Raw genomic sequence first — 16,280 nt, forward strand, 5'->3', positions numbered from 1 at the left:
GAGACAGTAAAATTAGTAGAGTAGGCTTTCTATTTAGGCAGTAAATAACTGACGATGGTCGAAGGAGGGGAGGGGGTAGGGCGGGAGGTATAAAATCCAGATTGCCACGAGCGAGAAAAAAATGTGTGAAAAAGAGAAATTTCGTAACTTCGGACAAAAACGTGTTACGAAATCTGTTTGAAGGTATTTGTCTCTAGGGTAGCATTGTACAGAAGTGAAACGTATACTATAAACAGTTCAGATAAGAGAATAGAAGATTTTAAAATGTGACACTACAGAAGAATGCTGAAGATCAGATGGGTGGAGCAGCTCACTAATGAAGAAGTATTAAATATAACTAGCCGGCCAGAGTGGCCGTGCGGTTCTAGGCGCTACAGTCTGGAACCGAGCGACTGCTACGGACGCAGGTTCGAATCCTGCCTCGGATGTGGATGTGTGTGATGTCCTTAGGCTAGTTAGGTTTAATTAGTTCTAAGTTCTAAGCGACTGATGACCTCAGACGTTAAGTCACATAGTGTTCAGAGCCATTTGAACCATTTAAATATAACTAGGGACTAAAGAAATTTATCACACAACTCTATTGAATGACGGAATGCTCAGGCATTAAGAGATCGTCAGTTCATATCTACAGAAAAGTGTGTGTGCAGTAGGGGAATTTAAAATTGCAAAGGGAGCCCAAAAAGTCACAACAGTAAACAAGACAAAATGGATATAAGGGTGTCAGAAGCAAAGGGGTATAAGTGGACTTCCTATAATTTTGAGAAAACTGCAGTTGAAGTTCACAAGGTTTCAGAATTGTCTTGGGATTGCGAAAAAGAAGTCAAAATTTTTGTTTACATTAAACATAAAAATACCTTGTAGAATTTTCCATTTGCCTATTGGAATAATGGTTTAATATAAGAGATCAATTATATATTATAAGTTGTAACTCTCTGTATGCACTTGTATCCATTTGCTTACAGAATACTATGAAATAAGAATAATGCGAGTTATATTTTCTCTGTAATGCTTTTTTGTTGGTTGTTATCATTTTAGCTATCATAAAACTGCTATTTAGAACTATGAGAAAATATTTACGTAGTGGTACTGAACACCATACCTTTTGTGGATTACAACAGTGAAATGAAATAACAGGTAGTACTGTTTGACGCATTACACCATCTGGGTCACTTCCCTCTTCTTGCGTATCAAAAAAAGTTTATGTAGGTAATGAACAACATAAAAAATAGTATAGCCCCATTCCTTCTTCTCGTGCATCATAAAAAGTTTATGTAGATAATGCACAACATAAAAACTCGATATGATTCGACACGGACATGATGCATTATGTTAATAGAGCATTTAAAATAGTGCTAGAAAATAACTATTTGATTCTAAAAAGTTTTTTTCCTCTTCTGGTTCAAGTGCCTCAGGCGGGTCATTCCTAGTTGTTCTTCCTGGTTATCCTTCACGCTGAAGCGATTTGAAGCATGAATGACAGATAGTCCAGGGCTGACAAAACGACGTTCATGAGAGTTTTGCCTTTTCTGCCAGGATTTGTTAGATTATATGTGAGAAACTCATATACAAGTGCACGTGAATTATCTTCTTGTTAACTGATTCGTGACATCTAGTAACTAGCAATCTTTTAATTCTCCAAGAAACAGTACAGAGTGGGATTTTACTTGTATCACTTTGCCACAAAGATTTTACATGCTATGCCAAGCTCTACGTGCACTTATATCATTTTTCTGGGAATTGTCATTTTTGCTTCTGATATTCTCAATGGCTTGAAGTAGTTACGCAGAGGTTAAGCTGTATGGAGAGGTGGACAACAACAACAACAACAGAGAAGTGTTGGAAGTGTTCTACACTACTGACCATTAAAATTGCTACACCAAGAAGAAATGCAGATGATAAACGGGTATTCATTGGACAAATATATTATACTAGAACTGAAATGTGATTACATTTTCACGCAATTTGGGTGCATAGATCCTGAGAAATCAGTACCCAGAACAATCGCTTCTGGCCGTAATAACCTCCTTGATACGCCTGGGCATTGAGTCAAAAAGAGCTTGGATGGCGTCTACAGGTACAGCTGCCCATGCACCTTCAACACGATACCACAGTTCATCAAGAGTAGTGACTGGCGTATTGCGACGAGCCAGTTGCTCGGCCACCATTGACAAGACGTTTTCGACTGGTGAGAGATCTGGCGAATTTTCTGGCCAGGGCAGCAGTCGAACATTTTCTGTATCGAGGAAGGACTTGCAACATGCGGTCGTGCAATATTCTGCTGAAATGTGGGGTTTCGATGGGATCGAATGAAGGGTAGAGCCATGGGTCGTAACACATCTGAAATGTAACGTCCACTGTTCAAATTTCCGTCAATGCGAACAAGAGGTGACCGAGACGTGTTCCCAATGGCAGCCCATACCATCACGCCAGGTGATACGCCAGTATGGCGATGACGAATATACGCTCCCAATGTGCGTTCACCGCGATGTCGCCAAACACGGATGCAACCATCATGATGCTGTAAACAGAACCTGGATTCGTCCGAAAAAATGACGTTTTGTCATTCGTGCACCCAGGTTCGTCGTTGAGTACATCATCGCAGGCGCTCCTGTCTGTGATGCAGCGTCAAGGGTAACCGCAGCCAAGGTCTCTGAGTTGATAGTCCATGCTGCTGCAAACGTCATCGAACTGTTGGTACCGATGGTTGTTGTCTTGCAAACGTCCCCATCTGTTGACTCAGGGATCGAGATGTAGCTGCACGATCCGTTACAGCCATGCGAATAAGATGCCTGTTATCTCGACTGCTAGTGATACGAGGCCGTTGGGATCCAGCACGGCGTTCCGTATTGCCCTCCTGAACCCACCGATTCCATATTCTGGTAACAATCATTGGATCTCGACCAACGCGAGGAGCAGTGTCGCGATACGATAAACCGCAATCGCGATAGGCTACAATCCGACCTATATCAAAGTCGGAAACGTGATGGTACGCATTTCTCCTCCTTACACGAGGCATCACAACAACGTTTCACCAGGCAACGCCGGTCGACTGCTGTTTGTGTATGAGAAACCGGTTGGAAACTTTCGTCATGTCAGCACGTTGTAGGTGTCGCCACCGGCGTCAACCTTGTGTGAATGCTCTGAAAAGCTAATCATTTGCATATCACAGCATGTTCTTCCTGTCGGTAAAATTTGACGTCTGTAGCACGTCATCTTCGTGATGTAGCAATTTTAATGGCCAGCAGTGTAACTACGGGACCGTCCAGTAATAAACGTCAGCGGGAATTACTGCATGCGAGACTGCTGGGTGACAGGCTCTTTCTCCACAAGAAGTATCTGGTCCAGCGGTGTGTTACATCCGCACGTTGCCGCAGTTTCGCCACGCACGGGACGCAGCGTACGAAACCGTGGCCCCTGCGTTACGGCACCTCCTCTGAAATAGCAGGCGCTTACATCACGGGCCGACCTGCCGTTTGCCGCCACGGCCCATATAAACAACTGCTGTGTGGTCGGGCAGCCAGTGGGTGGCGGTGTGGGGCAGGGGGCCACGCATCCTCCCTCCACGCACGTGCAGACTGGCGCCACGTACGCACGGTGCCTGCCGCCGGCGCCACAGGAATGCGTACACTCAGCCAGCCCTGCGAACAAAACACTGTCGCTGCTTCCGCAGCCGCTCCTCTCGTGTTGCGAGACGGCCGCGTCCTTGGGATGCTTTCGCGGCGGGCGCAAAAGGTTCAGCTGCAACGCTCACGCTTGACGGTCTGCTACCGTGATGTTTACACTGTGTAACTCATTACCTTTTCCACATGTTGCGTGATTAGACATAAGAGGAGCGAATGCCGGACATTTGCCACGTCGGACATTTGCCACACTTACCCCTTCGCCAGGTAGCGATCCCTTAGGTAAGGGACGCCCTTTCTCGTACTACTTCTGTCCACATCTTACACGATACAACCATTACGTAAGGGACCTTCTTCTTCGACATCTTGGCCAAATACAGAGCTTCTTTTCCGAAATCGAAATATTTATAACTTTTGGGAAACGAAAGCAATACCGACGATTATGTCAGTATGTTCTGCCAAGTATAAATATAGATTCCTCTGTCTGTACTGTAGCTTCCTTTCAAGCTTACTGATTGCGACAGAAACAGTCCATCGCCATGGAAGCAACAAGAAAGGAACGATGTAAACAGAATGCGAATGTACGCTAATCATTTCTTTTTGATCACTGCATTTGTGCCTACTTTTATTACTACAACTGCATGCCCAAAAGACAACAAGGAAAGAAGAAATGGGTAAGTGAATGTTTGAAAAGAAGAACGACATACCCTCTAAAATGCGATATCGCTTGCGGCGAAACATTAGTTAATAAAGTGTAGCGGGAAATTTTCAAAACATGACTGAAAATACGTTCACTAAATAGAGATAAGAACATCTATGATTGACATGTCACCTAAAGTCGACGTACAATTTTAAAATGTTAGAAATAAGGAAATGAAGTAATACAGAATGCTATGCTAGTAACGTACGTTGTTGTTCTACATTGTTTAGCTTTGGTATTTACAGGGTCACAGAGAAACCATCCTAGGTTTTGGAGGGAAAAGCCGTAATTGTAATGATCTGCACTACAACAGAAACAAGAAGCACAACTTACGGAAAAATGATGTAATGTGTGTTTCAGCTCACAAGCGACATTGAAGCAGATAGTTCCTGTGACTTAGTATGGGCAGAGGTTATATTCGACAACCGGAATAAATTAATGACTGGCTCCTTTTACCGACCCCTGGTCTCAGATGAAACACTTGCTGAAAAGTTCAAAGAAAACTTGAGTGTCATCGCAAATAGATACCCTACTCATACAATTATAGTTGGCAGTGACTTCAATCTACCTTCCGTATGTTGACAGAAATACATTTTCAGACCCTATTGTAGATAGAAAACAACTTCCATAATTGTTCTAAATGCTTTTTAAAAATTAGTTTAAAGAATTACTTCACGAGGCCGTTCAAATTGTAAATGGTTATGAAAGCACACTTGACCTCTTAGTCACAAATAATCCTGAGCATCACGATGGATACAGGTTTTAGTGAACACACAGTCGTAGCGAGGCTCAATTCCGTAACAAAGAAATTCACCAAAACTAAAGGCGAAATATATATATTTATAAAAGCAACTAAAAATTTGGTTGACGTCTTTCTAAGAGACAGTCTCCTCACTATGTAAGTGAAGACCATATGTAGCTTAAGTTCAACGAAATAGTACCAGCCGCACTCGAGAGATTCATAGCAAATAAATTAATAAGAGACGGGAATGATCCCCCATGGTACACAAAACACGACAGAAAGCTGCTGCAGGAGCATCGAAAAAGGCAAGTATAATTTAGAAGAACGCAAAATCTCCAAGATAGGCGAAGTTTTACTGAGGCTTGAAATTTGGTGCGGATTTCACTGCGAGATGCATTTAATAGTTTCCACAACGAAGCTCTCTCTAGACATGTGGCGGAAAATCCAAAGAGAGTCTGGTTCTATGTCCGCACACAAAGAGGAGCAACCCAAAAATTCCGAGAAATAGCTCCGTAAAAATCAAAAACTTACTTAATATTTTAATAACCATCGGTTTCTTCAAAGTAGTACCGTCGCGCTCGCATACAACGCTTCCAACAATCTTATCATTGTTGGAAGCAGTGCTGAGAAGGTGCGTTTACATGGGCCGTATTTTACGGCAATATTGGGCGCCGTAGCGTTTCCGTCAATATTTCATCGATGTAGCTCCAACACACGGCGGTATGGCCGGCTAATATTGCTGATACTTATTTGCATTTTCTGCTACCAGTCACTTTTATTTGTTTTATGTGTAATTTAACATTACGCAACGAGTTTCGAGCATGAAGGTGCTTTTACCTGGGCCGTATTTTACGGCAATATTGGCTGCCGTAGCGTTGCCGTCAATATTGCATCGATGTCGCTCCAACACACGGCGGTATGGCCGGGTAATAGTGCTGATTATTTATTTGCATTTTCTGCTACCAGTCACTTTTATTTGTTTTATGTTTAAGGTAGGACGTCAAACTGGCCGTCTTGGAGCAGGAGAGACACCACAGGACATTTTAATTTCCACTGTCTATACTTTTACGAATAAATTCATAAAACTTTGTCAGCATGACCAGGAAGGATTCAGGTTTCACAATCATAGTAGTGGAAGTTCAAAAACATAACAATTTTTTTACGTGTGAAAGTTCATCATTTTTTCACTTCTATTGGCTACGTTTGTTGCTATAGGCACACGTTTCTTCATAAGTAAGAGAGATTCTTCGATGAATTTTGCACAGCATACAAACCATCCTTACAGGTGTATGAAACTCTAGAAATTATTTAATTTATGATAAAATGAATGTGCTGTTATATTTCAGACCTCATCTAAAGAAAAAACTCAAATTTTATAGTTAATTATCTCAATTTTTACCACAGTTTTTAATAGATTTGGAAAATTCTAGAGTTTCATACACCTGTAAGTATGCTTTGTATGCTGTGCAAAATTCATCGAAGAATCTCCCTTACTTATGAAGAAAAGTGTACCTATAGCAACAAATGCAGCCAATGGTAAGCGAAAAAAAGGTGAAATACAAATGTAAAAAAAATATATTATTTTCTTATATTTTTGAACTTCCACCACTATAAGTGTAAATCCTGAATCCTTTCTGGTCATTCTGACAAAGTTTAATGAATTTATTTTTAAAAGTATAGACAGTGGAAATTAAAATGTCCTGTGCTGTCTCTCCTGCTCCCAGTCGTCCCGTTTTACGTCCTACCCCCCTTAATTGAACATAACGCAACGCGTTTCGAGCATGAAGGTGCTTTTACATGGGCCGTATTTTCCGGCAATATCGACCGCCGTAGCGTTGCCGTCAACATTGCATCGATGTCGCTCCAACACACCGCGGTATGGCCGGGTAATATTGCTGATTATTTATTTGCATTTTCTGCCACCAGTCACTTTTATTTGTTTTATGTTTAAGTTAACATAAAGCAATGCGTTTCGAGCATGTTCGGCCCATCTTCAGGCGTTTATAAATACAAAAAATTGTTGCTTAAAAATAAATTGTCTCGCACTAGATTAACATAGAACTTTTAGTTTACCTTTGGCTGCTGGAGGGGCTGTTAGGATGTTTGGAGGGAGGAGGAACAGCGGTTCGCCAGAAATTGATGTGCAACAATGTCTTCTGCTTGTGTGGGCCTGTGTCTCGCTGTTTATCATGACTGTCATCACAACCTGTGTGGGATGCAGATAGTTTTGCATCACTTATTATGCTGCAAAAATCGGCGGTATTTAAATAAATAAATCGCATTGTAAAAAGTGGCTGGCTACTGTTATCTTCTATGTTGGAGTCTTCCTATATCGTGTGATATGCTTTCGAATATGATAATTGTTCACTTACAGTGCCTCGTTTTTCTTCCTTGGTACGCTATCGTAGCTGTTGTGTAACCTTACAGTTTGTACTATTTCTTATGTCACTGCTTCTTGATGTAATTCACAGCAAAAATTTGTTCTACATAGATGTAAACGCTGTACACTTATTAAAAGTATAGTGATCTAGTAGCGTAAATGGGTGTCGATTATCTCATTTTACAGCGTTATTCACGTTACTCACAATCTGGTAAACGTCTGTTAACATTGGAAAATTTTCATCTGGTGCATTAGAACTAGCTTGGGAGAACCATTTCACAAGAACGATATTTTCTGAATCCGTGCTGACTGTGGGTCAATAAATCGTTTTCTTTGAGGTACTTCATAATGTTCAAATACAGCATATGTTCCAAAACCCTACTGCAAATCGACGTTAGTGATATAGGCCTGTAATTCAGCAGATTACTTTTACATCCCTTTTTGGATATTGGTGTGACTTGAGCAATTTTCCAGTTTTTAGCTACGGATATTTCTGTGAGCGATTGGTTGTATATAATTGCTAAATATGGAGCTATTTTATCAGCATACTCTGGTATACAATCTAGACCTGAGGCCTTGCCTTTATTATGTGATTTAAGCTGCTTCATTACTCCGAGGATATCTCATCTTGGCAGTTGTTCTTGATTGGAATTCAGGAATATTTACTTCGTCTTCTTTGGTAAAGTAGTTTCGGAAAACCGTGTTTAATAACTCTGCTTTAGTCGCACTGTCATCAGTGACTTCACTGTTGTTATCGCGCAGTGAAGGTATTGACTGCGTCTTCCCACTGGTGTGCTTTATGTATGTAGAATCTGTTTAGGTTTTTTGCCAGATTTCGAGACAGAATTTTCGTTGTGGAAATTATTAAAAGCATCTCACATTGAAGTACGCGGCATATTTCGAACTTCAGTAAAAATTTGCCAATCTTGGAGATTTTGCGTTCTTTTAAAATTGGAATGTTTTTTTCGTTGCTTCTGCAACAACGATCTGACCCGTTCTCTAAATTTTCTCAACAGTGTTTCTCGAAAAGAACATCGCCTTCTCGTCCAGCGGTTCCCATCTGAGTTCCCGAAGCATCTCCGTAACACTTACGTGTTGTTCGAACCTACTGGTAACTAGCAGCAAGCATCTGAACTGCTTCGATGTCTTCCTTCAATCCAACCTGGTACGAATCCCAAACACTCAGGCAGTACTCAAGAATAGGTCGCACCAGCCTACTATATGCGGTCTCCTTAACAGGTAAACCACTTCCTTAAAATTTTCACAATCAACCGAAGTAGACCAGATATTTAAGCGACTTGAGTGTGTCAACCGGGACACTAGTAATACTGTATCCGAACAGTACAGGTCTGATCTTCTTACTCATCCGCCTTAACTTACATTTTTCCACATTAGCGCAACTAGGATATGGCCAGAAAATGGGGACATCCTCTGACTCAGCGACTCTGACAAAGTGCAGATTGTTGCGGCCCGGTGCCTGGGAACGGACATCTTGGAAGCGGCGAAGATGGTCGCCAGTTCGTGTGCTATTCTAGTAATCATCTGTGAAAAGTGGTTCAATGACTGAGGAAACCACAAGTAGGCAAGGTGTTGGGCATTCTCACTTCATTACAAAACGTGGAGATTGGAGGCTTACCCGCTCCATAAAGCAAGCTAGATGACTATCCGTGACTGATCTAACTACAGAACACCATGATGGTGCAAGCACAAGTGTTTCGGAGCACACCGCTCAGCGCACGTCGCTGAACAATGCTGCAGCCGACCCCCACGTCTTCCCATGTTCAGACAACGACATCCTCCGTTACGATAGTAGTGGTCGCGGGATCATCGATATTGTACCGTGAATCAACGGAAACCCGTCGTCCGGACGCATGGATCACGTTCCTTATTACATCAGGACGATGGTCGTGCCCGTATACGTCGTCATCCAGAAGATCGGCTACTCGAAACACGCACCGCGCCACGGGAAAGTACCTTGCTTCGGGCGACTTTCTGTGGAACCTGTGGTAGTAATAGAAGGTACAATGACAGCTACAATGTAGTAAACATCATTGCAGACCAACTGCGTACCTTCACGCTTGATGTCTTCACAGACGGTGAAGGCATCGTCCAACACGGTAACTGTGAGTGTCACAAGACCAGAGTCGTGTTACAGTTGTTTGAGGAACATAATCTTGAACACACCTTAATCCCTTGGCCACCAAATTCGCCTGATATGAACATGATGGAACACATCTGGAACGTTATCGAACCCCAGTTCCGCCACCACAAACCAGGGGCCAGTAATTTAAAGGAATTACATGACCTGAGCCTAGACATTTGTTGCCAGATCCTGCCGGAAACCGAAATCGTTGCAGTATTAAGTTCCGAAGTTGGGCCAACAGTCGTTGCTAGAAGTATCCCACGTGTTTCTACGTTTTTCAGTAACTCTAAGCTATAGGCCCTCAACATAATCGTTCAGAAAATGCTACTTAGCTCGGACGTTCGTTATCACTCTGTGATGCCTATTACTTACGTCTCATACAGTAAAATGAATGTCCTTAAATTTTTAGATCGCACCCAGTCTTCGTTCAGAAAGTTAGCTTTTTCTGTGAACAGTAGTGAATGGATACACCCGGAGTTGATACACTGTCCGGTCATGTTAATGTGTCACCTGTTAAAAGTTTGAATAACCACCTTTGCAGCATGGACCCCTGTGAGGCGTGCTGGAAGGGAGTCATTGACGTTCTGGAATGTACCGACAGGGCTGTACCGACAACCATGTCTACTCCAGTGCCATGGCCAACTGCTAAGATTCTCGCTTGAGGATCCACGGCACGAAAAACGCGATCGAGATGGTGCCACAGGTTATCGATTGGGTTTACATCTAGGGGATTCGACGCCCTTGGCAGTACGACAAACGCATCCTGGTGTTCTTCGGGTCATGCACATACACTGCGAGCTGTGTGACACGTTGCATTGTTCTACTGGAAGATACCACCGTTCCGAGGAAGAACAAACTGCATCCAAGGGTGTACATGGTCCCCAAGTGCAGATGCATGCTTGTGTTGATCCATTGTGGCTTTCAAAATACCGAGATCACGCGAGGGGGCTTCAGAGAGTATTGTAGGTTGTTTGCTTTCCATTCGAAGGAGAATAAAATGTGATTCATGTGACAAGACTACCTCTCACCATTCAAGGACGTCCAGTTGCGGTATTGGCGTGATAATTCCAGTCTTCGTCGCCGATGAAAAGCATTCGGAATGGGTGTATGCATCAGGTGCCGACGCAGCAATGTTCGCTGAACAGTCGTTGGATACGCAATTGGTAGCCCCTTGGGCGGTCAGTTGCTCAACGATAGCACATCTATTCGTCCGTTCATACCTCCGCAGCTGTCGTTCACCGCTGTCACCTATAGCCCGTGGCACACCACAATTGCCTCGGCGCCGGTCATGGATAGCACCATTTAAAAACTTGTTTCGAAAATGATTTCACCCTTGACTCGAAAGCCAATGATCATGGCGGTTTGAACATCAGGTAAATCGCTCCATTTCCGCTTTACGACAATGACTGCCCTATTTTCCGCGCCCCCCGACATGCTTTATATACCCTCCACTGTTGGTGCTACCATCTGCGGTCTGTAAGCGGCTATTGCGCGTTGACGTCGAACATAGATGGTGGTGAGATTAATGGGACTGGACAGTGTATATGATGCCTACACAGCGCAATATGGTTCCGAATCAAGCAGCAGTTGCTCGTCTGCAAGGAGATCCATCACTTGAGAGACTGGGCCAGTTCTTCGGTGTGGGGCAGAGTCTATTACTGAACAGGGTTAAGTCGGATCGCGATTGCGATGCATTGCTGGCTTCGTCATCCTGCGAGCTGGAGTCTGTGTCGTCCTCGAGAGCCACGCCAGTGAAATGGCAGCCAGTAAAACATGCAAGTGAATGGCGACCGCAAAGTGCGAAGTGGCGCTATTCCGCCTGTCCCTGACGCAGATAGCGAGCCCTTTCGCTGCTGTACCCTTCTTTCCAAAACTCTGTGTAAATCGATTTATTTTCAAACTTCCCTGCATGTTAAAACTGTAAGCCTTTGTTTCAGTCTACTTCATAAATCAATTCGTTACAACAAAAAATTGTAAAATTCATTACGTTTTCTATTATCTCTCGTAGCAGCAAGAACATTACGGTATTCGACAGACATCTTGTTTCTCCTGAGAATCAAATCCATACGAGGTGTAAACGTTAACCGTTTACAACGTACCGCATTAGTGTAAGAGAAATCGAGACGGGAATTTCATACATGACACTTGTGGTCTATCAAGCCTCCAAATGACTTCATTTTTTCTCATTTTTTTTAGTAGGAAACAAAATGTTTGTAGTGTAAGAGAAATCGAGACGGGAAATTTCATACATGACACTTGCGGTCTATCAAGCCTCCAAATGACCTCATTATTTTCATTTTTTTTAGTAGCAAACAAAATGTTTGTTGACTCTTTTAGGATTATCCGCTCTCGGAAGCAAACCGCGATGCAGAACGCCTCTCTTGCAGTGTCTGTCACTGGAATTGACCGAGCATCTCCGTGACGCTTTCGTGTTTACTTTTTTTTTTTTTTGGGGGGGGGGGGAAGGGGCATCACTCTTCTGACTGGTTTGATGCGGCCCGCCACGAATTCCTCTCCTGTGCCAACCTCTTCATCTCACAGTAGCACTTGCAACCTACGTCCTCAATTATTTACAGAATGTATTCCAATCTCTGTGTTCCTCTACAGTTTTTGGCCTCTGCAGCTACCTCTAATACCATAGAAGTCATTCCCTGATGTCTTAACAGATGTCCTTGCATCCTGTCCCTTCTCCTTGTCAGTGTTTTCCACGCATTCCTTTCCTCTCCGATTCAGTGCAGAACCTCCGTATTCCTTACCTTATCAGTCCACCTAATTTCTCAACATTCGTCTGAAATACTTCGATCCTCTTCTGGTTTTCTCACAGTCCATGTTTCACTACCATACATTCTCAGAAATTTCTTCCTCAGATTAAGGCCTGCGTTTGATACCAGTAATCTGGAGTGCCCTGTTTGCCAGTGATAGTCTGCTTTTGATGTCCCCGTTGCTCCGTGCGTCATTGGTTATTTTACTGCCTCGTAGTAGAATTCCTCAATTTCATCTATTTCTTGACCATCAATCCTGATGTCAAGTTTCTGGCTGTTCTTATTTCTGCTACTTCTCATTACTTTCGTCTTTCTTCGATTTACTCTCAATCCATATTTTGCACTCATTAGCCAGTTCAGTCCATTCAGCAGATCAAATAAATCTTCTTCTGTGTAGCTCAGGATAGCAATGTCTCCAGCAAATCGTATCATTGATATCCTTTCACCTTGAATTTTAATTCCACTCTTGAGCCTTTCTTTTATTTCCACCATTGCTTCTTCGATGAACAGATTGAACAGTAGGGGGAAAAGAGTACACACCTGACTTACATCGCCGATCTACGCTTCTGCGTAGAAACCTCCTCATTGCTTACCTTATCAGTCCACCTAATTTTCAACATTCGTCTATAGCACCACATCTCAAATGCTTCGATTCTCTTCTGTTCCGGTTTTCCCACAGTCCATGTTTCACTACCATACAATGCAGTACTCCAGACGTACATCCTCAGAAATTTCTTCCTCAAATTAAGGCCGGTATTTGATATTCGTAGACTTCTCTTGGCCAGAAATGCCTTTTTTGCCATAGCGAGTCTGCTTTTGATGTCCTCCTTGCTCCGTCCGTCATTGGTTATTTTACTGCCTAGGTAGCAGAATTCCTTAACTTCATTCACTTCGTGACCATCAATCCTGATGTTAAGTTTCTCGCTGTTCTCATTTCTACTACTTCTCATTACCTTCGTCTTTCTCCGATTTACTCTCAAACCATACTGTGTACTCATTAGACTGTTCATTCCGTCGAGCAGATCATTTAATTCTTCTTCACTTTCACTCAGCAAAGTCATCAGCGAATCGTATCATTGATATCCTTTCACCTTGTATTTTAATTCCACTCCTGAACCTTTCTTTTATTTACATCATTGCTTCCTCGATGTACAGATTGAAGAGTAGGGGCGAAAGGCTACAGCTTGTCTTACACCCTTCTTAATACGAGCACTTCGTTCTTGATCGTCCACTCTTATTATTCCCTCTTGGTTGTTGTACATATTGTATATGACCCGTCTCTCCCTATAGCTTACCCCTACTTTTTTCAGAATCTCGAACAACTTGCACCATTTTATATTGTCGAACGCTTTTTCCAGGTCGACAAATCCTATTCTTTAGCCTTGCTTCCATTATTAGCCGTAACGTCAGAATTGCCTCTCTCGTCCCTTTACTTTTCCTAAAGCCAAACTGATCGTCACCTAGCGCATTCTCAATTTTCTTTTCCATTCTTCTGTATATTATTCTTGTAAGCAGCTTCGATGCATGAGCTGTTAAGCTGATTGTGCGATAATTCTCGCACTTGTCAGCTCTTGCCGTCTGCGGAATTGTGTGGATGATGCTTTTCCGAAAGTCAGATGGTATATCGCCAGACTCATATATTCTACACACCAACGTGAATAGTCGTTTTGTCGCCACTTCCCCCAATGATTTTAGAAATTCTGATGGAATGTTATCTATCCCTTCTGCCTTATTTGACCGTAAGTCCTCCAAAACTCTTTTAAATTCCGATTCTAATACTGGATCCCCTATCTCTTCTATATCGACTCCTGTTTCTTCTTCTATCACATCAGACAGATCTTCACCCTCATAGAGGCTTTCAATGTATTATTTCCACCTATCTGCTCTCTCCTCTGCATTTAACAGTGGAATTCCCGTTGCACTCTTAATGTTACCACCGTTGCTTTTAATGTCACCAAAGGTTGTTTTGACTTTCCTGTATGCTGAGTCTGTCCTTCCGACAATCATATCTTTTTCGATGTCTTCACATTTTTCCTGCAGCCATTTCGTCTTAGCTTCCCTGCACTTCCTATTTATTTCATTCCTCAGCGACTTGTATTTCTGTATTCCTGATTTTCCCGGAACATGTTTGTACTTCCTCATTTCATCAATCAACTGAAGTATTTCTTCTGTTACCCATGGTTTCTTCGCAGCTACCTTCTTTGTGCCTATGTTTTCCTTCCCAACTTCTGTGATGGCCCTTTTTAGAGATGTCCATTCCTCTTCAACTGTACTGCCTACTGCGCCATTCCTTATTGCTGTATCTATAGCGTTAGAGAACTTCAAACGTATCTCGTCATTCCTTAGTACTTCCGTATCCCACTTCTTTGCGTATTGATTCTTCCTGACTAATGTCTTGAACTTCAGCCTACTCTACAGGCTTAGTAACTTGTTTCTTTTCTGCGAAAATCGCGCACTTGTCTGATGTCACTTTTACAAGCCGTTTACAGTAAAGACTGTGGTAAGTTATGTATTGCTGAGAAAACAAAGCAGTGTCACGAAGATGATAAAACTGTTATTGAGATAATGCCATTGTTTTAGCAACTTTTTATAACTATTAATAACATACGAGGGTTGAATGAAAAGTAGTGCCTCCGCCTTCGTTAATTGGGTTTGGATGGGAATATTTTAATAAGTCAAACACAGAAATAATATTTAGAATGTGACCTTTAATTACTAATATTCACTTTTCCACATAATCACCAGGCAACTGGATACATTTCTGCCAACGATGAACAAGTTTTCTGAGGCCGTCACGGAAGAAGTTGACACACTGTTTCCGCAACCTCAGTCTCACAGTTCTCTCAACGTCTTCATCAGAAGCATAATGATGTCCCCGTATATCGTCTTTCACTATCGTAACAGATGAAAGTCAGAGACGGTGCTAAATCTAGACTGTATGGAGGATGCCATACGGTGGTGAGATTCAGTCTCTGAAATTCTGCTGTGGTGGCACGTGAAGTGTGTGATTTCGCGTTGTCATGCTGCAGGAAAACATTTCCCTTTTCCTGTCTGAACCTTGTTAGCCGTCGTTCGCAGTGTTGTGATGTAACGCTCTGATTTTAATGTTGTTCCACGATCGAGGATAGCACCATCTGCGTTCCAGAACACTCTGGCCATGATTTTTTCAGCAGAGGGCTGCATCTTGAATTTATTTTTCTGGGGCGAGTCTTTGTGTCGATATTCCACAGACTGACGTTTCGTCTCCGGGTCGCAATGATGTGCCCACGTTTCGTCTTCTGTCACAATTGAGAGAAGAAAGACGTCACCTTCGTTTTCCTAACGCGAGAGTTTTTCCTGGCAAATTTAAAGGCTGTGCACTTTCATTTCAGGAGTCAGCATCCGGGGTACCAATCATGCACAGATCTTCCGATAACAATAATGTGACCCACACGTTCTTGTGGAATACCGATTGTGCTTGCAATTTCTCTCTGAGTGATACGTCGATCGTCTTGAATCAATCTGTCAACATTTTGCTTCTGAAACTCGGTGGTTGCTTTCACAGGACGTCTAAGTCTCTGTCTGTCACGCAGGTCACATGTTCCCGCCTCAGTGTCTTTTAACTTAACTCGTCCTACGACGCACGGTACTCACATCAAAACAATCACCATAAAGTGCTTTCATTCTCTGATGAATCTCCTTTGGGGTGACACCTTCTGCTGTCAAGAATTCAATGACTGCACGTTGCTTAATTCGCGTTGACCGACCGTCTGCGCAGGGTTCCATACTTTAGACTGTAACAACACAACCGTTCAATGCTAAGGCTTCCCACCAACTGGAGCTGTAGAGAGGAGGCTACGGAACAAGCCAGTACCTGCCGCATCCCAATGCTGCCAACTGTTGAAGACTTACAAAGGTGGAGGCATTACTTCTCAGTCGAGCCTCGTATATACA

General features: G+C 42.7%; 1 protein-coding gene across 1 annotated transcript in view; it reads left to right on the forward strand.

The window, feature by feature from the left end:
- Window positions 1–16,280, forward strand: part of LOC126416274 (tubulointerstitial nephritis antigen-like) — a 544,598-nt gene that overhangs the window by 344,364 nt on the left and 183,954 nt on the right. The gene's annotated exons all lie outside the window — the stretch shown is intronic.

The sequence above is a fragment of the Schistocerca serialis genome, chromosome 8 (genome assembly GCF_023864345.2).
Source record: "Schistocerca serialis cubense isolate TAMUIC-IGC-003099 chromosome 8, iqSchSeri2.2, whole genome shotgun sequence".
NCBI lineage: Eukaryota > Metazoa > Arthropoda > Insecta > Orthoptera > Acrididae > Schistocerca > Schistocerca serialis.